Source organism: Ornithorhynchus anatinus, chromosome 4, assembly GCF_004115215.2.
Source record: "Ornithorhynchus anatinus isolate Pmale09 chromosome 4, mOrnAna1.pri.v4, whole genome shotgun sequence".
Classification (NCBI taxonomy): domain Eukaryota; kingdom Metazoa; phylum Chordata; class Mammalia; order Monotremata; family Ornithorhynchidae; genus Ornithorhynchus; species Ornithorhynchus anatinus.
The window spans coordinates 90,916,889-90,942,411 of record NC_041731.1 but is presented as its reverse complement, the minus strand read 5'-3'; the positions used below and the strand labels follow the sequence as shown (position 1 = coordinate 90,942,411).

The following is a 25,523-nucleotide window of genomic DNA, read 5'->3' as shown; positions in this document are numbered from 1 at the left end:
CATATTTGTGTGTGCAGGATTGCTCAAGTTACTTCAAGCTCTCGTCTTTCTAGCCACCGACTACTTATCCACGTTCTGCCTCTGGCCTGGAACACCCTTCCTCTTCATGTCTGAGAGATGACCACTCTCCCCATCTCCAAAGCTTACTGAAGACACAGCTCCTCTAAGAGACTTTGCCTAACTAAGTCCTCATGTCCTCTTCTCCCACTCCCTTCTGCATCAACCTTGCACTTGGATTTGCTCCCTTTTTTCACCTCTCCCTCAGCCCCACAGAACATATCTGTAATTTTTGTATTCATATTAATGTCTCCCCTTCTAGGCTGTATGAGTTCTAGGCAGGGAACACATCTACTGATATTGCTGTTTTATTCCCTCCCAAGTGCTTAATACTGTACTCTGCATGCAATAAACACTCAATAAATATAATTGATTGATCTTTGATTGATTTGAGGATAAAGATAGGACCATGCTCCACAGAAAGTCTTATTTCCTGGGCTAAACCAGTGGAGGGACATGATGGTGACATTGCTTATTAATTCACTGAATTAAATTGAATGGTAGGGATTATGATATGTGTTAAGTGCTTATATACATCACACACTATATTGAGTCCTGGGCTAGATACAAGACAATCAGGTCAGACACAGTGCCTGTCTCGCATGGAGTTCATGGTCTAAGTGGGAGGAAGAACATACTATCCTGGAAAAATAGTCTGCCAAGAATTTATTCCCATGCTTCATTCCTACTTACCGAAGGGTTCAGTATCTTGACAAAAATCTCCTAAGCACAGATAGCAAAAGTCATCTTTTCTGTAAGATCCCTCAACATGGTAAGCTCCCTCAAGACAGTAACCTCCCTCAAGGCAGGGAACATATCTACCAACTCATATTTTACTATTATATTCTCCCAAGCCACGGACAGACGGACATGGCGGCATCAGCGGGCACGGGTACGCATCCATAGAGCTAGAGCTGGTTCAGTCAATTGGGAGGATTGATTGAGCCCCGACCTCACTGATGCACGTGGGATTATTGAGCACCCATTGGCGATAGGACAGTAGAATTGACAGTCCTGATCCCTGCCCTCAAAGAGTTTATACTCTAGGATAAGAAGCAGAGAGGCCTAGGGGATGGAGCATAGATCCAGCAGTCAGAAAGACCTGGTTTCTAGCCCCAACTCTGCCACTTGTCTCCTCTGTGACCTTGGTCAAGTCACTTCACTTCTCTGGGCCTCATTTCCCTCATCTGTAAAATGGGGTTTAAGACTCTGCGTCCAGTGCAGACAGGGACTGTGTCCAACCCAATTATCTTGTATCCACCCCAGCACTTAGAACAGTGCCTGGCACATAATAATAATAATAATGATGTTGATACCTGTTAAGTGCTTACTAAAGGACAAGCATTGTTCTAAGCATTGGGGTAGATACAAGGTAATCAGGTTGTCCCACGTGGGGCTCACAGTCTTAGTACCCATTTTACAGATGAAGCAACAGAGGCAAGGAGAAGTTAAGTGACTTGCCCAAAGTCACACAGCTGACAAGTGGTGGAGCAGGGATTAGAACTCAAGACCTCTGATTCCCAAGCCCGGGTTCTTTCCACTAAGCCACTAGTAAGCATTTAACAAATACCATTATCATTATTATTATTATTATAGTGCTCTTTGCACAATTAACACTAAGTACATATAATTAATATATTTTCCATGACTAAAATCCACCCTTTCTTCTCCATCCAAACAGCTACTACACTGATCCGACAAGAATTTATCATAGTCTGTCCTAACTACTCTGTCCTAACTACTACATCTGCCTCCTCACTGACCTGCTGCCTTTTTATTTTTTAATGCATTTATTTAGGGCTTACTATGTGCCAAGCACTGTCCTAAGTTCTGGGGTAGGTACAGATTCATTAGGGTGGACACACTCCCTGTGCCACATGGGGCTCACAGTCTGCAGTAGGAGGAAGTAGGATTTTATCCCCCTTTTACAGTTGAGGAAACTGAGGCATAGAAAAGTTAAGTGATTTTGCCCAAGGACACAGCAAACAATTGACAGAGCCAAGAAGAGAACCCAGGTTCTCTCACAGGTCTGTGCTTTTTCCTCTAGGCCACACTGCTTTCTTGTGTCTCCTCACTCCAGTTCTTACTTCACTCCACTGTCCAGATCATTTTTTTCAAAAAAAAAAAAAATTTCCCATACCTACCTTACCTCGATGTCTTACTACATCTCATTCTGTGCACTTCCCTGCTCTAAAACCAACCTACTAACTGTACCTCAGTCTCATCTGACTTGCTGACGACCCTCTGCTCATGTTCTCTCGCTGGCCTGGAACTCCATCCCTCCTTCATATCCTACAGACAACCACTCTCCCCACCTTCAAAGCCTTATTAAAATCACATCTCCTGCAAAAAGCCTTCCCAAAATCAGGCCTTATTTCCCCTACTCTCTCTTCCTTCTGCATTGCCTATCTGTACCCCGTCAGTACTTGATATTCACCCTACCCTCAGCCCTACAGCACTTACGATGATATCAGTAAATAACAATAATAACAATAATGATAACTATGGTATTTGTTAAAGGCTTACTATATGTCCAGCACTTTACTAAGCTCTGGGATATATATATATATATATAAAATCAGGTCACACCTAAGGGCTTCCCATCCAACTAGGAGGAAGAACAGGTATTGCATCCTATTTCACAGATGAGAGAACTAAGGTACAGAGATATTAAGTGACTTGCCCACGATCACACTGCAGTCAGGAGGCAGAAGCGGGATTAGAAGTCAGGTCCTCTGATTCCTAGGCCCACGCTCTTTCCACTTCTCTGGAGTCTCTCTTCTCCTCTAGACTGTAAGCCCCTTGTGGGCATGGAATATGTATACCAACTCGTATTGTACTCTCCTAAGTGTTAAATACAGTGTTCTAAACACGAAAAACACTCAATAACTACTGTTAAATTGATTACTATTGGTAAGGGCACCATCTATGTATCCTTTTATCTTCCCTCCAGTACCCCCAATTTTTTACATTAGCATTGCATTTTGCAATTTCCATGCGTGAAGTTACACAACCCTTTTAGGAACTTCGGCAATGTGGAAATTCCGTATCTGGTATTTAACTGTCATATGAATCTTCACTCCTGGGGGAACCAAGCTGAGTAACTGAACATTGTTCAGCTTAGACACAGAGATCTGGGTAATTACTTTCCAGCAGAGAAAGCTGGAATCCAGTCAAAGTTGGTCTGACTTATTATCAAGAACAGTCCCCAAAACGGTATATTTTCTTAATTGCCTAGTAAAGCTTATAAAAATCCAGGATTTTTATGAATCAATCTAATCAAATGGGGTCAACAAGAGAAGGGAATTGAAGATCGCTGACAGGGGAAAATTGGCTCCAGCTTCCTCCTTCGTATTTTTCTCTCACATCAAGAGTCAAGCTCACAATCTGTAAAGAAAGCTGGAGTCCCCTGAACCTTAAACTCCACATTTACACAGACCACTCTTAAAAAGAATGCTTCCCTTCCATTCACAATACTAATCTAGCCAATGGGCCTGGCAGAGGCTGAAAATAGAGCTTGGGGGAAGAATGGGGAGAAAGCAAACATTTTTCTGACAGACCATGATGGTTAATTCCATATAGCAAAAGGGATGGAAGTAGATGAAGCTGGTCTTTTGGTGACTGCAGAGAAGATTCTGTTCCTTTGATCCCCTGGCCAATGTGGTTTGATACACTCATGAGTTTCTATTCATGAGAAAGAATACCACCTAGGAGAGAATCCAATCAAAATGAGGATGTGAATTTGTGGGAGAACTTGGGGCCTCTTGAGAGCAGCAAGGTCTTGCACATTCAAAGAAGATGGAAGAACTGGACCTAGTTTGGGAGGAGTTAAATATGTTTCCTCATCAATATCGAAGACAGCTGAGAGGTCGAGGGGGATTAGGATGGAGCAGAGGCCACTGGATTTGGCAAGAAGGAGATCATTGGTGACCTTTGAGAGGGATATTTCTGTGGAGTGAATGGGGTGGAAAAGAGAACTGGAGGAGAGGAACTGCTGGACACAGTGGATGTAGACAACTCTCTATAAGTTTGGAGAGGAATCATAGGCAGGAGATCAGGTAGTAACTGGAGGGAGCTGAGGGTCAAGAGAGGGTTTTTTGAGGATGCGGAGATGTGAGCATGTTTGTATGCAGTGGGGGGAAAAAAAACACTGATGAGTGAACAGTTGCAGAAGGCAGCCAAGGAGGGAAGAAGGGAGGGTCAATAAGGATGGAGAAAAATATTCCAGTAAAGTGATTCTTATAGTTCTAATGTTGGTAGTTTGGGAGAGATCTGCAATTTATTAAGTACCTTATTACATATCCATCCTGTATACTCTAATACTTAATGCTTCATTTAGCTTAATTTCATTGGCCCATAATTGTAGGCACCTGTAAAAAAGATCAGGCACATGTTTAGCTAGAGCTCTCTCTGCAAAAAAGTGATTTAGTGAAATCCTAGTCGCCGATTCCTTCTGCTGGCTAACCCAAACAACTGTAGTTTCTCCACGCTGAGTCATAGGATTTTAAAAAATCAGCATTGTTGTACAATACAATACTGTCCCCTTCGCATCCGACACAGCTGTTACATGATGCTCAATATCCTTTTGATCCTCTACAGACCTTAGACTGAATGGATTGATAGAGATGAGTTTTTATTACAGTTTTCTAGCACACAATAATCTCCTTTCACCTGGACTAGTCTCCCAGTAGTGCTGTAGACTTTTGACATATCAAGAATCCTCCTAGGTTACTTAAAAAGAAATTCTTTCTATGGGATATAATCCACCTACTGGCTAAAGTATTTTTTTTTCCAATTAGGAAACCCCTTTTGTCTGTTAAACTTAATGTCCATTGCAAATGCCTTAGGACCAAGTTCACACAAAGAAATATATGTTTATGTATATATAACTATATTAATTGAACATGGTCTTTTTCTGCACGGAAAATTTTTAGGTATATTTGAGAACTGGGAAAATATTTGCATTTCATGTTTTTCTTACAGGTAAAGTTTCTCTTTACCTGTAAAGAGAAGCAGAGAAGCAGCGTGGCTCAGTGGAAAGAGCCCAGGCTTGGGAGTCAGAGGTCATGGCTTCAAATCCCAGCTCTGCTGCTTGCCAGCTGTGACTTTGGACAAGTCACTTAACTTCTCTGTGCCTCAATTACCTCATCCATAAAATAGGGATTAAAACTGTGAGCCCCATGTGGGGCAACCTGATAACCTTGTATCCCCCAGCACTTAGAACAGTGCTTTGCACATAGTAAGTGCTTAATAATAATAATGTTGGTATTTGTTAAGCGCTTACTATGTGCCGAGCACTGTTCTAAGCGCTGGGGTAGACATAGGGGAATCAGGTTGTCCCACGTGGGGCTCACAGTCTTAATCCCCATTTTACAGATGAGGGAACTGAGGCACGGAGAAGTTAAGTGACTTGCCCACAGTCACACAGCCGACAAGTGGCAGAGCTGGGATTCGAACTCATGAGCCCTGACTCCAAAGCCCGTGCTCTTTCCACTGAGCCACGCTGCTTCTCCAACAAATACCACCATTATTATTATCATTATCTTACTCCATGACATCAATAATTTTACCTCATCTGGATCCCTGTAATCGCTTAGACTCTGAAGCCCATGAAGGACAGTGCCTGCCCCTATCCTGATTATCTTGGACCTACCCCAGCACTTAGCACAGTGCTTGGCATGTAATAAGAATTTAACAAATACCATTTTTCATCATTATTACTCTCTCAAAACCTCCCTCAACGTTGATCCAAAATATCTAGTTAAAAGTGCTAACAGGATAGCCATTCACAAAGCTGACAGAACAAAGGATCAGTTTGGGTCAAATTAATAATGAATGTGAATTCATTAGGCAATGTTAGAAAAGCAAAGTAAAGAATGCACAGTAATGGTACAAAGATACAAAAAACATAAATTGTAAGCACAATCTAATCTAATTCTTGCATGTCTATGAATATCTGTAGTCATTATTGTCATACACTCTCAACCTATTTTATTTGGGCTTAGTGTGGCAACTGTTTGTGGGTGCAATCAGAATTAATTTAAGAGAAAACCACAGTCATTTGATAATCATCAGCTTATGTTTACATGAATTGTAAACTCACTAGAGTGCAAATTCCTTGAGGACAGGGATCGTTTTTACCGACCTTTTTGTAATCTCTCAAACCCTTAGTACAGACTTTACATAAATTAAGCATGGAATAAATATAATTGATTAGTTTTTGACTTTGAAAAAACAATGATTCAAATCAAGGCTAATCAGCCTGGGTTTCATCTATTTCTTTTCCATATTTTGACCTAAGAAATACCTTCCTTTTTGTATGTATGTGTTTTTTTTTCACCCTGGTAATTTTACCCAAGTGCAATTGTTCTTTGAGAACAGAAAGAAAAATGAGAACTTGAAGAAGACAATTCTGGGCTGGGGCTAAATGATCATTTATGCTTCTGCTGCCACTTATGTTGTAAAATCTTTCATAGTTCAGTGCCTTTACACATTTAAAAAGATTGGATTAGTTCATTTTGAAATGTAGATAACATTATCAGCTCTGGTCAAATTTCTGGTCTGGGACTGGTTGTGACTCCAGGGAGAAAGGGTGAGCATTGGGATCAATACATATAGCATACTAGAGTTCAGAATTAGGGGAGACTCAGTTCAGAATCCCCAATTTCGGAACTCTAATAGAGGATGATGCTCTAAAAAACAAAACAAAAAAAAATTCCACCACTTTTCATGTTTGTCGCTGCTCTGGCATGATTACTGACATTTAGTGAACCTTTAGCTAATAATGATTTGCTATTAGTAATTTTTATGTCATGCTTCAAGCCAATATAACTAGAGGAGATTATGCCAGTCTCCATTTGTGAGTCCAACTGAATCTTCACTTGTGCCTATTGATTGGCAAGACTGTCAGATAATCAAATTTTGCAGGGTTCAAAGAGACACATCGACCAGATCCAGAGATGAAGCTTCTAGGGCTCCTGGATGAAAGACAGAAGTAGAAAGAACCAGTGAGGGACAGAAAGACAAAATGAATGAAAAATATAAGAGGATGTCTTCCTAGGCACAATCTCACCCTGAAAAATGGGGATTAAGACTCTAAATCCCATGTGGGACATGAATGGTTTCCACATGATTATCATGTATCTACCCCAGCGCTTAATACAGTGCCTGGCACAGAGTAAGCACTTAACAGATAACATTAAAAAAAAAAGAGCAAAGAAAGCAAAAACATATTCCAATCAGAAGGTTTCACCCAGGATGTGCTTGGAGCCCAGTTGGAAGTTGCCAATGGTTTTGAGTGGGCAAACATGCACCTATACAACTGGCAACATGTACCACTTCTGCATTCAGTGATGGGATAAGGGGGCAGCTCGCCGGGAACTGAGGGCAGTTAATAATAATAATGATGTTGGTATTTGTTAAGCGCTTACTATGTGCAGAGCACTGTTCTAAGCGCTGGGGTAGACACAGGGGAATCAGGTTGTCCCACGTGGGGCTCACAGTCTTCATCCTCATTTTACAGATGAGGTAACTGAGGCCCAGAGAAGTTAAGTGACTTGCCCACAGTCACACAGCTGACAGGTGGCAGAGCTGGGATTTGAACTCATGAGCTCTGACTCCAAAGCCCAGGCTCTTTCCACTGTGCCACGCTGCTTCCCCATGGCAGTTGCCATGCCAACTTTCCAGCTGACCCAGGCCCACAGATCTGCCCAGTGTAATGGGCCTGCCTGCACTGTGATTCCTAGAAGAGTTTGAGGGCGGCCACCAGGATCAACACCCATAACTGTAAGATAAGTAATACCTGTTTATGAGAGTAACTAACTGTTAGCTAGCACTGGGAAGCTAAATCCTGGGAACCCCTGCGCTTTAATAAACAAAGACTTGGTTAAGAAATTAATTTACTGGCTTGTGTCTCCCTCTGTTTGTGGCCCCTTGGCTCTTGGTGTAACCCACTAGTCCCGAATCCAGCCCAAGTGGACCGTGACACACAGACTGTTATGTCTTGCACCACATGACGAAAAGGCTTAATTAGTTGACTGACTCCTGGCTTGGCACCCTGACTTGGGTTCTCTTATCATGAGGTAGTTGATTTTTGGACGCACACTAGCAAATTGGCAGATGAATTTGCAGTAACGAGTCTCTCTTACACTCTGGCTCCACAGAGTTGGACTACAAATGGAATATTCCACTGAAAATTTCAGCTTGAAACAAAAACAACAAAACACTTTATCTGTCCACACAGTTACTTTGCACCACTCCCATTAACAGTCCACTCCATTCCACTTCAGTTCTTCAGGGAAAGAAAAACAAAACCCTCCTTGATATCTAACTTTTCTTGAGCAAAGGAAATTCAAAGCTGTGCTAGTCCACAACTATGGAATTCTACTGAAGGTCACTCTGCGCTCTTGTTTATCCATTAAGAAAATACCAGAATATAAAAACACAGAATTAACCTCTTGAAATATTTTACTTGAAAGTGTGCTGGAAGAGAACGTTATTAAACACAAAACTACTTGAAACGTCTTACACATTTCAAACTAAACAGAAGCTCTATAAATACATAAACACACTGGATTATTAAAAAGGACAGGAGGTAATTCGTGTAATAATAGTAGCCTGAGTCCATTGAAAGGAATTGCAATATAGAAAATACTTGAAAATTGACTATATTTAAGGGAAATATGTACTTTTTTATTTTTATTTTATACAACTGGAGCTGTGTACTTGAAGCTCAAGAAGGCATTATTAAAACTGGAGTCAACCACTGTGGCTTCTTGAATTCCTTCATTTCTAAATTTCTAAACCTTACATTGATTTGTGGGTTTATGTAATTCATTTATTTTCAAGAAAAAAAAGACTTTATAAAGTCAAAGATCTTACTACATACAAAATGTACAAACACCTGAAATAATTAGCTATAATTTTCTCCAAATAAAGAAAATATTCTTGGCATAAAGCATCTTTAGAAGAATTTTACCTGCTTGTTCAAGTCAAAATGTCATCTTATACAAGGAGCTCCATTTTATATGAAGAAATGTACATGTAATTGTTTCCAGTATTCTTGCTATAGAATATTCTATTGCTGTATAAATTGTGATCTTTTTCCAGTGACAGTGCAAAGAAAAAAAGCAGAGCAGAGCAACATAATGATTCTCTTAGCTCATAAAATTCAGCTACAAAGTCATTGTTCTATTCTTTCTTTCGAGGCAATACAGCACAATATGTTTAAGCTTTATTTTCATTACCCAATGTTCCATAGGAATTAATGGGGTGGGCATTTTCCACTGGATATTAGCATGTAGTAAAAATAATGCATAGCCCCACTACCACCAAAACTACGCACAGAACACTGCACTAAAAGGAAAACAAGCCATTCTGGGTAAAAGGTCTGATAAATGGACTCTCTTTTCCCAACCTGGTGGCCTATCAGAAAGCTAACAGGTATCAGATGCAGTGCTCACAAGGAAATATGTTAGGGCTTAGGAGAGGGGCAGACAGACACAAAAGAGTGGAACGGTGTGCGAGCAAGCAGGAATGCAGTACCCTTTGGACTTGAAGATGATACTATTGATTGATCCTACTCACGTGCACTGTTATGGCTAGGATATGTATTAACACGGATGTGCATAAAAAAGTATTTTATTTTTGTTGTCTTATGCTGTCGAATCGTATCTGACACACAGGGATGGCACGGACACATCTCTCCCATAACGCCACACCTCCACGTGTTCTGGTAGTGTATCCAGAGAGTTTTCTTGGTAAAAATACGGAATCAGTTTACCAATGCCTCATTCTGTGCACTAAACCTGAGTCTCCGCTCCTGACTCTCTCCCATGTCCCTGCTGACCAGCATAGGTGAACTTTGACTTTTAGCAGATGGCCTTCCACTTGCTAGCCACTGCCCAAGGTAGAAATGGAATGGACAGGCCTCTACCTGACTCTCCCTCCCATAGTCGAGACCGGTAGAGTACTGGAAACTCTCCAGGTGCGACCCTGAGAGGCAAAAGAAGTATTTACCACTCACAAAACACATTGTTGCTTTCAAATCCACTGCTGGGACTCTGGGCTGAGATTTCCAATTTACTATGGGAAGAAATGATGAACTCTTAGTTTCTACCAGTGATATAAGATTGCAAAAGGCTCTTTCAACACTGCTACTCCCTGACAATAAGGTCATTTTGGACAGGGAACACATCTATTAACTCTATTTTTTTTTTACGGTATGTGTTCAGCCCTTATGTGCCAGGCACTGTTCTAAGTGATGGGGTAGATACAAGCTAATAAGGTTGGACACAGTCATTGTCCCACATGGGGCTCATAGTGTTATCCCCAAAGGACAGATGAGGGAACTGAGGCAAAGAGAAGTGAAGTGACTTACCCAGCAGACAAGGGGTGATGGAACCGGAATTAGAAATGGAACCGGAATTAGAACCCAGGTCTTTCTGACTCCCAAGCCCATGTTCTATCCACTCTACAATGCTACTTCTTTGTTGAACTTTCCCAAGAGCTTAGTACAATGTTCTATACCCAGTAAGCCCTCAATAAATGATTGAATGACAGCTACATACCCAGAGGCACAAGCCGGCATCCACCTTTTCTATAGCATTTTATCACGAGAATACTAATTTGAAAATTAAATAATTTGAGTTCCATATCTTCTGACCCATGTGAAACTTTGGTGAATCCCTATAGGGATTTATTTATTATATATAGGGATATATATAAATCCCATCTCATACAGAGGCTCTCTAATCAATGGCCTCTGATAACAGTGCATGTCCTTAAAATGATTTGTTAATGTACCCACTGAGTTTTCTTCTCATTGTAAATACATTCTCTAACACATAAGGAGTGAGGCCTAGTAGAAGGAACAGTGGCTTGGGAATCAGAGGACCTGGGTTCTAAGCACAGTTCTGCCACTTACTTGCTATGTGACCTTGGGCAAGTCACTTTACTGGGACTTCAGTTATCTCATCTGTAAAATGGGGATGAAATTCTGCTCCCTCCTACTTAGACTGGGATCCCCATGTATGGCAGGGACTGTGACCAAACTGATTATTTTGCATCTACTTTGTTGTGGGCAGGGAATGTGTCTATTTATTGTTCTCTTACTCTTCCAAGTGTGTAGTACAGTGTTCGGCACATAGTAAGTGCTCAATATGTTTGAATGAGTGAAAATTAATGACTTAGTACAGTGCTTGGCACTTAGTAAGCACTTACCAAATACCATTAAATATATATGGCATTAACATATATTTAATGATATATCTATCAATCTCTCTCTCTCTACATAGAGAGGGATAGATAGATAGATAGAGAGAGAGAGAGAGAGAGAGAGAGAGAGAGAGAGAGATAGATAGATAGATAGATAGATAGATAGATAGATAGATAGATAGATAGATAGATAGATAGATAGATAGATAGATAGAAGGCAGTGTTGCCTAGTGGAATGAACACAGACCTGGGAGTTAGAGGACCTGGGTTCTAATCACAGGTTCACTACCTGCCTGTTGTGAGATGCTGGGAAACTCATTTAACTTTGGCCCACAGTTTCCTCAACTATGAAAAGGGGATTCAGTATGTGTTCCCCTTCCTTCACAGACTCTTATTTGTGAGCAGGCAGTGCCCAGTGATTAACTTGTATAGACTCCAGTGCTTAGCACACTGCTTGACACACACAGTAAATGCTTAGCGAATATACCCTTGGAGAGACAGGGGTAGAGGAAGTCAAAATAATAATAATAATGATAATAATGATGGAATTTAAGCACTTACTATGTGCCAAGCACTGTTCTGATACAAAGTTATCAGGTTGTCCCAGGTGGAGCTCACAGTCTTCATCCCCATTTTATAGATGAAGTAACTGAGGCACAGAGAAGTTAAGTGACTTTCCCAAAGTCACACAGCTGACAAGTGGCGGGGCTGGCATTAGAACCCACGACTTCTGACTTTCAAGGCCATGCTCTTTCCACTAAGCCACAGTGCTTCTCTATGGTTGGGGTACAAGGTGATCAAGAAAGCCCTGGGAGTAGTGGAGGACATGGGTAGATGGGGGAGTGATTTAAAGAATAATATTTCATTCCTGAAGGGTTTGGCCATCATTCATTTAATCATTTATTGACTACTTTCTGTGTGCAGAGCACTATTATAAAACTTGGGAGAGTACAATACAACAATAAACTGACACATTCTCTGACCACAACAAGCTTAGAGTCTGCCGGGTAGACAGACATCGATGCAAATACATAAAATTACAGCTAGGTACATAAGTGCTGTGGGGCTGAGACGGGGGGAAGAGCAAAGGGAGCAGGTCAGGGCAACACAGAATGGAGTGGGAGATGAGAAAAGTTGGGGCTTAGTTGGAGAAGCCCTCTTGGAGAAGATGTGCCTTCAATAAGGCCTTGGAGGGGGGTGAGGGGGAAGTAATTGTCTGTCATATTTGATGAGGGAGGGTGTTCCAGGCCAGAAGCAGGTTGTGGGTGAGGCAGACCAAGGCACAGTGAGAACGAGGCCCAGTGAGAAGGTTAGCACTAGAGAAGTGTAGTGTGAGGGCTGGGTTGTAGATGGAGAGAAAGCAGGTGAGGTAGGAGGGGGCAAGGCGGTGGACTGCTCTAAAGCCAATGGTTAGGAGCTTTTATCTGATGCAGAGGTGGATGGGCAACCACTTGAGTTTTTTGAGCAGTGGGGTGACAAGTCCTGAACATTTATCTGGAAAAATGATCCGGGCAGCAGAGTGAAGTGGGGACTGGAGAGGGGAGAGTCAGCAGGCTAAGAGGTCAGCAAGAAGGCTGATGCGGTAATCCAGGGAGGACAGGATAAGTGATTGTAATAACGAGGTAGCAGTTTGAATAGAGCCAAGGGCAGATTTTAGTTATGTTATGAAGGTGGGACCTACAGGATTTAGTGATGGATTGAATATGTGGGTTGAATGACAGAGAGGAATCAAGGACCTTGCCCCTTCCTGCCTCACCTCCCTTCTCTCCTTCTACATCCCAACTCGCACACTCCGCTCCTCTGGTGCTAACCTTCTCACTGGGCCTAGATATCACCTGTCTTGTCGCCGACCCCTGACCCACATCCTACTTCTGGTCTGGAATGCCTTCCTTCCTCAAATCCGCCAATCACTCTCCCCCCCTTCAAAGCCCTACTGAAAGCGCACCTTCTCCAAGAGGCCTTCCCAGACTAAGCCCCACTTTTCCTCAGCTCCCACTCTCTTCCACATCACCTTGGCTCACTCCCTTTGTTTTTCCCCTCTTCTCCACCCCCAAACAGCTATATATATATATATATATTATTCTATGCATTTATATCGATGCCTCTTTACTTGTATTAATGTCTGCCTCCTTACCCCTCTAGACTGTGAACCTGCTGTGGGCAGTGACTGTCTCTCTCTATTGCTGCACTGTACTTTCCAAGCTATTTATTTCACAAAATTTCTATTTCAAAACTGGATGCCCAACAGGTACTCTTCAGAAAGATCTCTCCAAATCAGCGGTACCTGGGTCATATGTTGTAGATGATTCCCAAACGTATCCCACTCCCTTGACCGCTCGACCTCCTGCAATCTCGCATAGCCTCATGCCACTAGGATGCCTTTGTGTGAATGGCCTGCTAGTTCCTCAACAACCCCAAAACTGAGCTCAGCTTTCCTCAAAAATCCTCTCCTCCACTTACATTACCCATTATAGTTGACAACACTAACATCCTTCCCATCTTTAACCCTCTACCCTGGCATTATCTCTGTCTACTTCCATGCCCACATTCAGTCTGTCTCTACTGTAGGGGGCCTTCCATAAACAATTTCTAGTATCCCCAGTGTATATGCTCCATCTTCCACTACCGTCCTGCGTGCCACCTAAGAACTTAAATTACTAGGAACACACATATACATACCTTGTATACTCTATTACTCCCCTTCTGAAATTTATTTAGCTGCCAGTTTCCCCTGCTAGAATGTAAATCTCTTGAGGGTGTGGAAGACCGTTTTGCCCATGGTAGTTGCTCAATAAGTGCTACAGATTTATTGAATTGTGAATTGAGAGGAATTAAATGTTCTCTGAACAAATAAATTACCCTTAAATGCCATCACAATTTGTATTTTTTGTGGCTCAGTTTATTCACATCTCTAGAATCTGCCCTATCCCCTCTAAACTACTATGCTGATCGAGGGACGTTTATGTCACCTTGCCCAGTCAATAAGTCATATTTACTGAGCACTTATGTGCAGAGCACTATATTTACACTTGGGAGAGTACAATATAACAATAAACAGCACATTCCCTGCCCTCAGTGAGCTTACGAACTAGACTAGTCTTGACTACTGCATCAGCCTCAATCAATGGTATTTGTGTGCAGAGTGCACACACTTGGGAAAATATAATACCCAGTTGGCAGACACAATCCCTGACCCTATAAGAGCTTACAACTGTGTCTTCCGTTTCTCCCTTCACCAGTAATTCACTCTGCTGCCTGGATCATTTTTCTAAAAAATAAATTAAGTTCATCTTTCACTGCTCCTTAAAACCTCTAGTGGCTGCCCCTCCATTTCCACATCAAACAGAAACTCCTTACCATAGGCTTTAAAACACTCAATCAGCTCTCTCCCTCCTACTTTACTTCACTGATCTACTGTAATCTAAACCACACACTTCCTCCTCTAACATCATTCTGCTCTTTAAACTTAAATCTTGTATATCTTGTTCCCGACTCCTTGCCAATGTTCTCCCTCTGGCCTGGAAACTCCTTCCCTGCCATATCCAACAGATAATAATAATAATAATAATAATGTTGGTATTTGTTAAGCACTTACTATGTGCAGTGCACTGTTCTAAGTGCTGGGGTAGATACAGGGTAATCAGGTTGTCCCACGTGAGGCTCAGTTAATCCCCATTTTCCAGATGGGGGAACTGAGGCCCAGAGAAGTGAAGTGACTTGCCCACAGTCACACAGCTGACAAGTGGCAGAACCGGGATTCAAACCCATGCCCTCTGACTCCCAAGCCCGGGATCTTTCCACTGAGCCAAATCACCACTCTCCCCACCTTCAAAACCTTCCTAAAATCATATCTGCTCCAAGAACCCTTCCCTGATAACCTCTGATTTTCCCTACCCACTCTACTCTCTGATCAACTATTTCACTTGGATCTTTACCCCTTAAGCACTTGGTATTCATCCCACCTTCAGCCCAGAGCATTTGGGTAAACATTCATACATTCTGCCATCTCCCCAATCTGCAATTTATTTTAATGTCTAGTTCTCCTTCTAGATTGTAAGTTCCTTGTGGGCAAGGATCTTGTCTGTCAAATGTATCGTATTGTACTCCCGCAAGAGTTTAGTACAGTGTTCCTGCCTGTAGTAAATGATCAATAAATACCATTAATTGATCACTCTTGAAAGTTTGGATATTATACTAAGATAAATATACAAAAAAATATGACATTTTCAGTAGCTATCAGAACATATGGTGCAAATTTAGTCTTTCTCTTAACCAAAAGCTATAGAATGAGCACTGTCGAAATGCATGAATTATATGTGGCAAATGCCTTCAAGTAATCTACCTTTTTGCAGTCTCTTCATAATGGCGCATGCTGATATCTACTAAACATTTCATTAATTTACAATGAATATAAAGTACAGCATTATCACTGAATTTGTGTAGAAATAAGAGATTCAGTGGGTCTTAAGAGGCTGGAAAATGGAAGTAGAAATAGTAGCAGGTGGGGCTGGAGGTGAGATTAGGGAACATACAATGAGAGAGAAAAAGATGAAAGAAATGGAAAGAAGAGAGTAAAAAGGAAAGGTGATAGGGAACCAGGAAAGAGATGAAAGGAAGTAAGGAAAGAGTAATGCATGAAAGACAGAGTGAGCTAGGGTTACAAAAAATAGATGGAGGGAAAAATATGAAGGCAAGAATATAGAGAGGATGGTATGAGATGGAAATGTCAAAACTGTAGATGGCAACACCAACCTTCCTGTCTCGCAAGCCCGTAACCTTGGCGTTATCCTTGACTCCTCTTTCTCATTCAAGCCACACTGTAAATTCATCACTAAATTCTGTCGATCGTAGCTTCACAACACAACTAAAATCCCCCCTTTCTTCTCCATCCAAACTGCTACCATGTTAATGCAGCCACTCATCCCATCCTGCCTGGATTACTCCTTTAGCTTCCTTGCTCACTTCCTAGCCACCTGACTCTCCCCACTCCAGTTCGTACTTCATTCTGTTGCCTGGATCATTTTTCTATGAAAATGCTCAGGACATGTTTTCTCCACTGCTCAAGAAACTCCAGTGGTTGCCCATGCACCTCCATACCCAAGAAAAACTCCTCATCATTGGCTTTAAGCAGTCAATCGCCTTGCCCACCCCCCCCCCCCCCCCCCGCCACCTCACTACTCTCCTACTGCAACCCAGCCCACAAACTTGGCTCCTCTAAGCTAACCTTGCCAACCCCTCACCCACATCCTGCCTCTGGCCTGGAACGCCTTTCCCCTCCTCAAATCTGACTGACGAATATTCTTCCCCACCTTCAAAGCCTTTTTGAGGGCACATCTCCTCCAAGAGGCCTTCCCTGACTAAGCCCCCCTTTCCTCTTCTCTCACTCTCTTCTGTGTTGCCCTGACATGCTCCGTCTCTTCATACTCATTCATTCATTCAATAGTATTAACTGAGCTCTTTACTATGTGCAGAGTACTGTACTAAGCACTTGGGATGTACAATTCGGCAACAGATAAAACAATCCCTACCCAATGACGGGCTCACAGTCTAAATGGGGGAGATAGACAGCAAAGCAAAACAGAACAAAACAAACACAAGACAACATCATCAAGATAAATAGAATCAAGGAGATATACACCTCATTAACAAAATAAATAGGGTAATAAATACTATAAACAAATGAGCACAGTGCTGAGGGGAGGGGAAGGGGGAAGAGCAGAGGGTGGTGGGGGAGGAGGAGCAGAGGGAAAGGGGAGGCTCAGGCTGGGAAGGCCTGCTAAGCCCGGGCTCTTTCCTGGTTCCCTTTCACCTTTCCTTTTTACTCTCTTCTTTCCATTTCTTTCATCTTTTTCTCTCTCATTGCATGTTCCCTAATCTCATCTCCAGTCCCAGATAATCAGGTTGTCCCACTTGGGGCTCATGGTCTTAATCCCCATTTTCCAGATGACATAACTGAGGCACAGAGAAGTGAAGTGACTTACCCAAGGTCACAAAGCAGACAAGTGGCAGAGCCGGAATTAGAACCCACAACTTTTGACTCCCAAGCCTAGGCTTTTGCCACTAGGCCATGCTGCTTCTGCTGTTTTGTACTTTCCCAAGCGCTTAGTGCAGTGTTCTTCACACAATGAGCACTTTAACAAATATGATTGAGTGCATGAATAAATAACCAAGCACCTGGGAGAAGACACTGGAACAATAAGCAGACACATTCCCTGCCCAATATGAGCTTAGTGCTTCTTTACAATACTGGTGGTTCCTGAATGTGGGAGTCCAGATGATGATAACAATAATTGATGGTACTTGTTAAGCACTTACTATGTGCCAGGCCCTTTACTAAGTGCTCTGGTGGATATAAGCAAATCGGGTTGGACACAGTCCCTGTCCCACATAGGGCTCACAGTCTCTATCCCCTTTTGACAGATGAGGGAACTGAGGCCCACAGAAGTGAAGTGACTTGCCCAAGGTGAGTCTGTCATTGGGCAGGGATTGTCTCTATCTGTTGCCAAATTGTACATTTCAAGCGCTTAGTACAGTGCTCCACACAGAGTAAGCGCTCAATAAATACTATTGAATGAATGAAATATGATTGAATGAATAAAGGAAGAGAACTCAAGCAGGGAAAAGAGGGAGCTATGAGGAACCAGAGGGCTTAGAGTGGAGAAAGATGGAAATAAATGAATGAATAAATGATGATATTTGTTAAGACATTACTACGTGTCAAGCACTATTCTAAACTCTGAAGTAGGTATAAGTTAAACAGATTGGACACCTCATGGAGCTAACAGTCTTAATTACCATTTTTCAGATGAGGTAACTGAGGCACAGAAAAATGAAGTTATTTGCTCAAGGTCACATAGACACATGGCAGAGCCAGGATTAGAACTCAGATCCTTCTGACTCCCAGGCCCATGCTCTATCCACTAGACCATGCTCCTTCCCGATACATAGTTGGATACATATAACCAAAAAAAGCAAGTAGTTGATATTTAGATTTATCTAATATTCCATATCACTGGCATTAGATAGCCCAATATATTTGAAACATAACACAAATTGCCGCACGTGTGTTCTCTTTAGTAAGTTTTTAAATAATGTTCTGAACAAAATGATGAATACCTTTGCAAAAGAACAAGCAAGTCTTATGTAGCAAACTGAATGTTTCATTATCCTTAAGGTACATTTCTCAAGTCACTGAGAAGGAATTCATTTGAGCAGCTTGGCATTACTTTCAGACTTAAATAATAAGGTGACAAAATGCATAATCAATTTGTGTGTCTCCTGGAAATGACCATCTTTCTTCTAGAATGAAGTTATATATTTTGGCTTCTAATTAATGCATTTTCACTCATATTCTAATTACCAAAAATATAAAGTGGGTTGCATTTTCACTATTTCTCCTTCCCAGTTTTCGTCATTAATTTTCATTAGAGAAAATGTATCTGCCCCCAAATCAGTAATAATAATAATGATAATAAGAGTCCATCCAGGCCAGAAGAAGGATGAGGGCAAGAGGTCAGTGGTGAGACAGACGAGAATGAGGTACAGTGAGAAGATTAGCATTAGAGGAAAGAAGTGTGTGGGATGGGTTGTGGTAAGAGAGTAGGAGGAGGAGAGTAGCAAGGTGAGATAGTAGGGGATAAGGTAATTGAGTGCTTGAAGGATTGAGGGATAATAATAATAATTTGTCTAGCACTTACTATGTGCTAAGCCTGTACCGCCATCGACCCATGGCCCACATCCTACCTCTGGCCTGGAATGCCCTCCCATCCTCACATCCGCCAAACTAGCTCTTTTCCCACCTTCAAATCCCTGAGAGCTCACCTCCTCCAGGAGGCCTTCCCAGACTGAGCCCTCACTTTCCCTCTACTCCTCCTCCCCTCCCCATCACCCCGACTCCTTCTTCTCTACCCCCTTCCCCGCCCCCCAGCCTTAGTGTACATTTGAACCTATTTATTATTCTATTTATTTTATTAATGATGTGTATATATCTTCATTCTATTTATTTTGATGCTATTGATGCCTGTCTACTTGTTTTGGTGTCTGTCTCCCCCTTCTAGACTGTGAGCCCGCTGTTGGGTAGGGATTGTCTATTTCTGTTGCCAAACTGTACTTTCCAAGTGCTAGTATAGTGCTCTGCACACAGTTAGCACTCAAATATGATTGAATGAATGAATGAATGAATGAATACAAGATAAACTGGGGCTTCCAGTCTAAGTAGGGGGAGAACAGCAAACCGGGGTACAGAGAAGTGGGGTAGATGATACAAGTTCATCAGAGTGGACACAGTCCCTGCCAAAGAAGCTGAGGTAACCGAGATAAGGAGAAGTTAAACAACGTGCCCCACATCACACAGCGGGCAAGTGGATTAGAATCAGATCCTCTGACTCTTGAGCCTGGGCTCTTTCTGTTATACCACACTATGCTCTATTAATTTTACAATATTACTTTTTTGATGTCAAGATCATCCAAAGCCTAGCATTTTGAAATCAGTTAGAAAATTGAAAATTAAAATATCTTCAGAAGTTCTATATGTGCCAGTTACTTTTATAGAATTTCATGCAATTGAAAATAAGCACATACAAACCCACATGCTCAATGGCCTCTTGCAATTTCCAGATATTTCAGTGGCATTTCCCATGAAAAAACTGTTTGCTAAGAGTTTCCTATTGTGTTTATTTTGAGCATTAGGCTTATGAAAATGGCTAGATTCACACAATAGTTTTCCAATATGGGAGAATTTCTATTTCTATAGTATAAAATTTAACACAGAAAGTATGTGGAAATCAATGACAACTCATGTATCTTTTTCATCACATTCTCAGAATATACATTAAAGTGAGCTGAGAGGGAATGGAATATTCTCAAGTATTTTTGCATTCAAGGCTCATAGTCCTTTTCTTATAATTTGGACTGCTGAACATTTCTTGTTATATAGGACCTAAAATAATTCAATTAGTTGAGCTGGGTTCTTGCTGGAAGGAAGTTCAAAATGTCAAATGTTTTCTTATATTGAATGAAAGCTTTTTTCCTCATATACAGGTTTTGAAATTGAAAACACCCTATTCACAGATTGGTATTAGATATTTTCCAGAGTTTGTTTGACCTCTGGGACTCAAAATTGCAGCTTCAGAGAATGGGTAGGATACAAAAATGTGACTATATACTGATTTGCATATTAGGCTAATAACAAAAGAACCACAAGTTGTAGTGCCGTCTTGATACTTGGGTGTTCAAATAGCCAGAAGTTGCCTGCTGGATGTATGCCATCCATGAGAAGCAGCGTGGCTCAGGGGAAAAAGCCCGGGCTTGGGAGTCAGAAGTCATGGGCTCTAATCCCAGCTCCGCCACTTGTCAGCTGTGTGATTTTGGGCAAGTCACTTCACTCTCTGTGCCTCAGTGACCTCATCTGGAAAATGGGGATGAAGACTGTGAGCCTCACGTGGGACAACCTGATTAGCCTGTATCTACCCCAGCGCTTAGAAAAGTGCTTGGCACATAGTGCTTAAAAAATGCCATCCTCATTATTATTATGATCAAGAAATGGTATTTATTGAGCACTATGTGGCAGAACACTGTACTAAATGCTTGGGGGAGTACTCCTTTAACAGAGTTGAGATACAATTCCTGCCCACAATGATGATGAAGATTTCTTACACAACAACCTGACCTGTCCCCTTTATTCATCCCCACTCCCAACCCCACAGTCCTTATACCCATACCTGCAATTTATGTATTCATTTAATGTCTGTCCCCACCCCGGACTTGTAAGCTCATCATAGGCATGGAATGTGCGTGTTTATTGTTATATTATACTCTCTCCAGAGCTTAGTATAATGCTCTGCACTCAGAAATAATAATAATTATAGAGGTACTTTTTAAGTGCTTACTATGTGCCAAGCACTGTTCTAAGTGTCGGGGTAGATACAAGTTAATCAGCTAGACACAGTCCCTGTCCCATATTGGGCTCACACTCTTAAGTGCTCAATAAATACCTTTGAATGAATCTATAGCTTCTTGAAGGCTGAAACGGCAGAGGAACCCTGAAAAATAACTGGCTTATGCAATAATATTGTTGGTATTTGTTAAGCCCAAACTATGTGCCAAGCACTGTTCTAAGTGCTGGAGTAGATACAAGGTAATCAAGTTGTCCCACGTAGGGCTCACAGTCTTCATCCCCATTTTACAGATGAGGCAATTGAGGCACAGAGTAAAGTGACTTGTGCAAGGTCACCCAGCTGACAAGTGGCAGAGTTGGGATTAGAGCCCATGACTGCTGACTCTCAAGCCGGGCTCTTTCCACTACAGGCACTGAGTTGGCTAACAATGGCCACTGGCTATTGGTTTATAGTGCTAAGGTGTAGCATTGGTCCCAATTACTGTGGCTGCACATGGATTTTTTGAACCTTGACAGTTCACAGTCTGATCCACACTAAGAGAAGTGACATGGCTTAGTAGCTAGAGCACCAGCCTGAGAGTCAGAAGGTCATGGGTTCTAATCCCGCTCCATCACTTGTCTGCTACGGGACCTTGGCAAGTCACTTCACTTCTCTGGGCCTCAGTGACCTCATCTGTAAAATGGAGATTGAGACTGTTAGCCCCATGAGAGACAGGGACTGTGTCCAACCCGATTTGCTTGTATCTCTCCCAGCCTTTAGTACACAGTGCCTGGCACATAGTAAGCACTTAATAAATACCATAATTATTATTACTTGTTACACGCAATCCCTGGCAGGAATAAGCCTGTAAGGGATCTATGTGTGCGAGTGGCCACTGTACACACCAGAGTATATTATCCGTTGTATTAAATGGAGTTTTAGTGTATGGTTACTAACCATACTATATTGTATGGTATAAACTATATCATATGGGTGTTTTCACTGAGTTTTAACTTCTACAAGGCAGTATACTATGTAATACACTATTTAAATTTCTATTACAAACTCAGGCATAGTAAGATCTGATCTTCTCACTGTTTCCCACTCACATTTATTCAGCTGTTCACTCTTATTCACATCCTCATCACTGTCTGGAACTCTCTCTCCTCACATTCAAAGCCCTTCTAAGGCCGAATCTCCTCCAGGAGGTTTCTAATTTCCTAATCAAGTAATTTCTAATCTTCTGATCCGATTTTACCCCCTATTATTGACTTTTCAGCACGTCCGGGCCATCTAAACTATTTGGGTGCTCACGCTTCACCGTAGCATTTATGTACATTTTACTATCCCCTATCTGTAATTTAGTGTCTCTTTTTCCTAACGGATTGCAGGGATGTCTACTTATTCTCTGGTGCTCTCCCGTGGTCTTAGTACAATATATTATACACAGCAGACACTTCAACACTTTCGATTGATTGATGAAGTTCAGTTGTCTACTTTTTATAACTGAACTAAGAACACGGCAAAAATTAAATGAGGGTGTAGTTATAAAATTTTGTGCGGTTCTTTTGTCAAATAACTAAAAGGAAATCATATTGAGATATGAAATATTACAGTCCTTTATATCATTTCTGCTTTTTTTCTATGAACAAAGTGTCCTAGATTTTCATAAACTTCTAAAAATATCTGGAACAAGTCTTGATTTCAATTCAGCAGCAATAGCAATCTGTGCAGCAAGGAAAAGAATTTGTAGAGGATTATAAGGGGAGTCTCTGGTATAACAATTTTCATGTCCAAAGAGTATTAGAACTGAATACAATTTCACAATTTTTCCTATAATGATAAAGAAGTAATTTTCTACTGGGTTCTAGATGATTTTTATCTTGAAAACGTTCCATTACTTGGAAAGAGTTTGTGATAATGTTGTAATTTCCATTGTTCATCTGGATTATTGTCTGTACACTATTGTCAGATGGGAGAAATATGGCATCAATCAGTAATGTGGAAATTTGGCAGCTAGCATTTATGAATACTGAAGCCGGATTTTTCTAGATTAGAAAAATGAAAGTTACTTTGGAGATCGTCAACGTGGATAATTTCTTTGGGTAAGTATTTCAAAGAAAATATAATAATAATAATAATAGTAATTGTGGTCTTTGTTAAGCTCTTACTATATGCCAATCACTGATCTAAGCACTGGGGTAGATACAAGCAAATCGGGTTGGATAGAGTCCCTATTCCACTCGGACTCTCCGTCTTAATCTCCATTTTACAGATGATGCAATTGAGGCCCAGAGAAGGGAAGCAACTTGCCCAAGGTCACACAGCAGACATATGGCGGAACTGGGATTAGGACCCACAACTTCTAACTCCCAGTCCCAAGCTCTTTCCACTGAAGATCAATTGCTACATAAAAATATATCTATAAAGAATATCTAACTCGATATTTACACATAATCTCTATGGTAATATATGTATATATAAATGTAGAGAGAGAAAGAAAGAGAGATCATTCTAGTATTTTCAATCTTTTGTAATAGTCTAAGTGATCACTCAATCAATCCTATTTATTGAGCACTTACCAGGTGCAGATCATTATTCTAAGCAATTGGGACAGTATGATACAACAAAATTAACAGACATGTTTCCTGCCCATAAAAATATTACACCTTTTGAATGCTTTTTAGACAAGAACTAAATAGTGTTAAAAATAAGTGATGACAATACAACTTAGGGTTCAACGAATAAACTAGAAATATGGCCTGATGGAATTCAATGTAATTCTATCGATATCAATTGTATTTATTAAGTGGTTACTACGTGCAGAGATAGTGTTCAGGTGATAGAATCCCATAAATTCTTTGAGTGAATCAAATTATTTAAAAAAATACATATGCCTGGAGAGGGGGCTGACAGATGGGACCATAAAGAAAAAAAAAAGAATAGCCTACATCAGCAGGAACAAATGGACATCCCTTGGCCAAACACCATTCAATGCCCTATTTGATCTTTAGTATCTTTTCCCATCTCAGGGTCACAGTACTCTACCTATCTCCACTATGGTAGGGAGAGTCAAGCAGATGCCTGTCCATTCCATTCCTAGCTTGGGCAGTGGCTAACAAGTGGAAGGCAATCTGCTACAAGTCCAAATTCACCTGTGCTGGGCAGCAGCAGCACGGGAGAGAGTCGAGGGCAGAGACTCGTCTATTGCACTGAAGGAGGCAATGGTAAACCACTTCTGGATTTTTACCAAGAAAACTCTATGGCTCCACTACCGGAATGATTTCAGAAGGAAGTGGGGCATGGAGCGATGAGTCCATGGCATCACTATGGGTCTGGACAGGACTCGACAGCATAAAACAACATGGTGCTGTGCAATGGAGTCATTCTGGTTTCCTCTATCTCTCTGGCCGCTCATTCTCAGTCTGTTTCACAGGCTTCTTCTCGGCCTCCCACTCTCTGAAGTGTGGGGCTCCCTCCAGGTTCAGCTCTGGGTCCCCTTCTATTCTCCATCTACACCCTCTCCCTTGGAGAACTCATTCGCTGCCATGAATTCAACTACCATCCCTATCCAAGTTTATTTCCAAATGTACATCTCCAGCCCGATCAGTCTCCTACTCTGCAATCTCACATTTCTTCCTGCCTTCAAGACCTCTCTATCTGGATGCCCTCCCATCACCCCTCCAAATTAACATGTCCAAAACAGAACTCCTTAACTCCCGACCCAAACCCTGTCCTCCCTCTGACTTTCCCATCACTGTAAACAGCACCACCTTCCTTTCTATTTTACAAGCCATAACGGTGACAATTTCCTTGGCCTTTCTCTCTAATTCAACCCACATATTCAAACTATGGTTAAATCCTATCAATTCCACTTTCACAACATTAAAATCTGTGCTTTCCTCTCCATCCATACTGCTACCACGTTAATCCAATTACTTCTCCTATCCTGCCTTGATTACTGTAACAACCTCCTTGCTGACCTTCCTGCCTCCTCTCTCTCCCCACTTCAATCCATACTTCACTCTGCGGCTCAGATCATTTTTCTACAAAAACATTCAGTCTATGTTTCCCCAGTCGAGAAACTCCAGTGGCTGCCAATCCACCTTCTCTTCAAACAGCAACTCCTTACCATTGGCTTTCATTCATTCATTAGTATTTATTGAGCACTTATTATGTGCAAAGCATTGTACTAAATGCTTGGAATGTGCAATTCGGCAACAGAGAGAGACAATCCCTGCCCACTGATGGGCTCACAGTCTAATCAGGGGAGACAGACAGACAAAAACAAGACAACAATCGCAATAAACAGAATCAAGGGGATGTACACCTCATTAACAAAATACATAGGGTAATAAAAATATATACAAATGAGCA

The 25,523-nt window shown here is 41.5% G+C and overlaps 1 protein-coding gene and 1 non-coding gene across 2 annotated transcripts in view; both read right to left on the bottom strand.

The window, feature by feature from the left end:
- Positions 1–25,523, bottom strand: part of DPYD (dihydropyrimidine dehydrogenase) — an 832,560-nt gene that overhangs the window by 620,266 nt on the left and 186,771 nt on the right. The gene's annotated exons all lie outside the window — the stretch shown is intronic.
- LOC114811880 lies at positions 9,923–10,060 on the bottom strand. Its single transcript, XR_003759576.1, has one exon. It is a non-coding gene; the product is annotated as a small nucleolar RNA SNORA7 (small nucleolar RNA).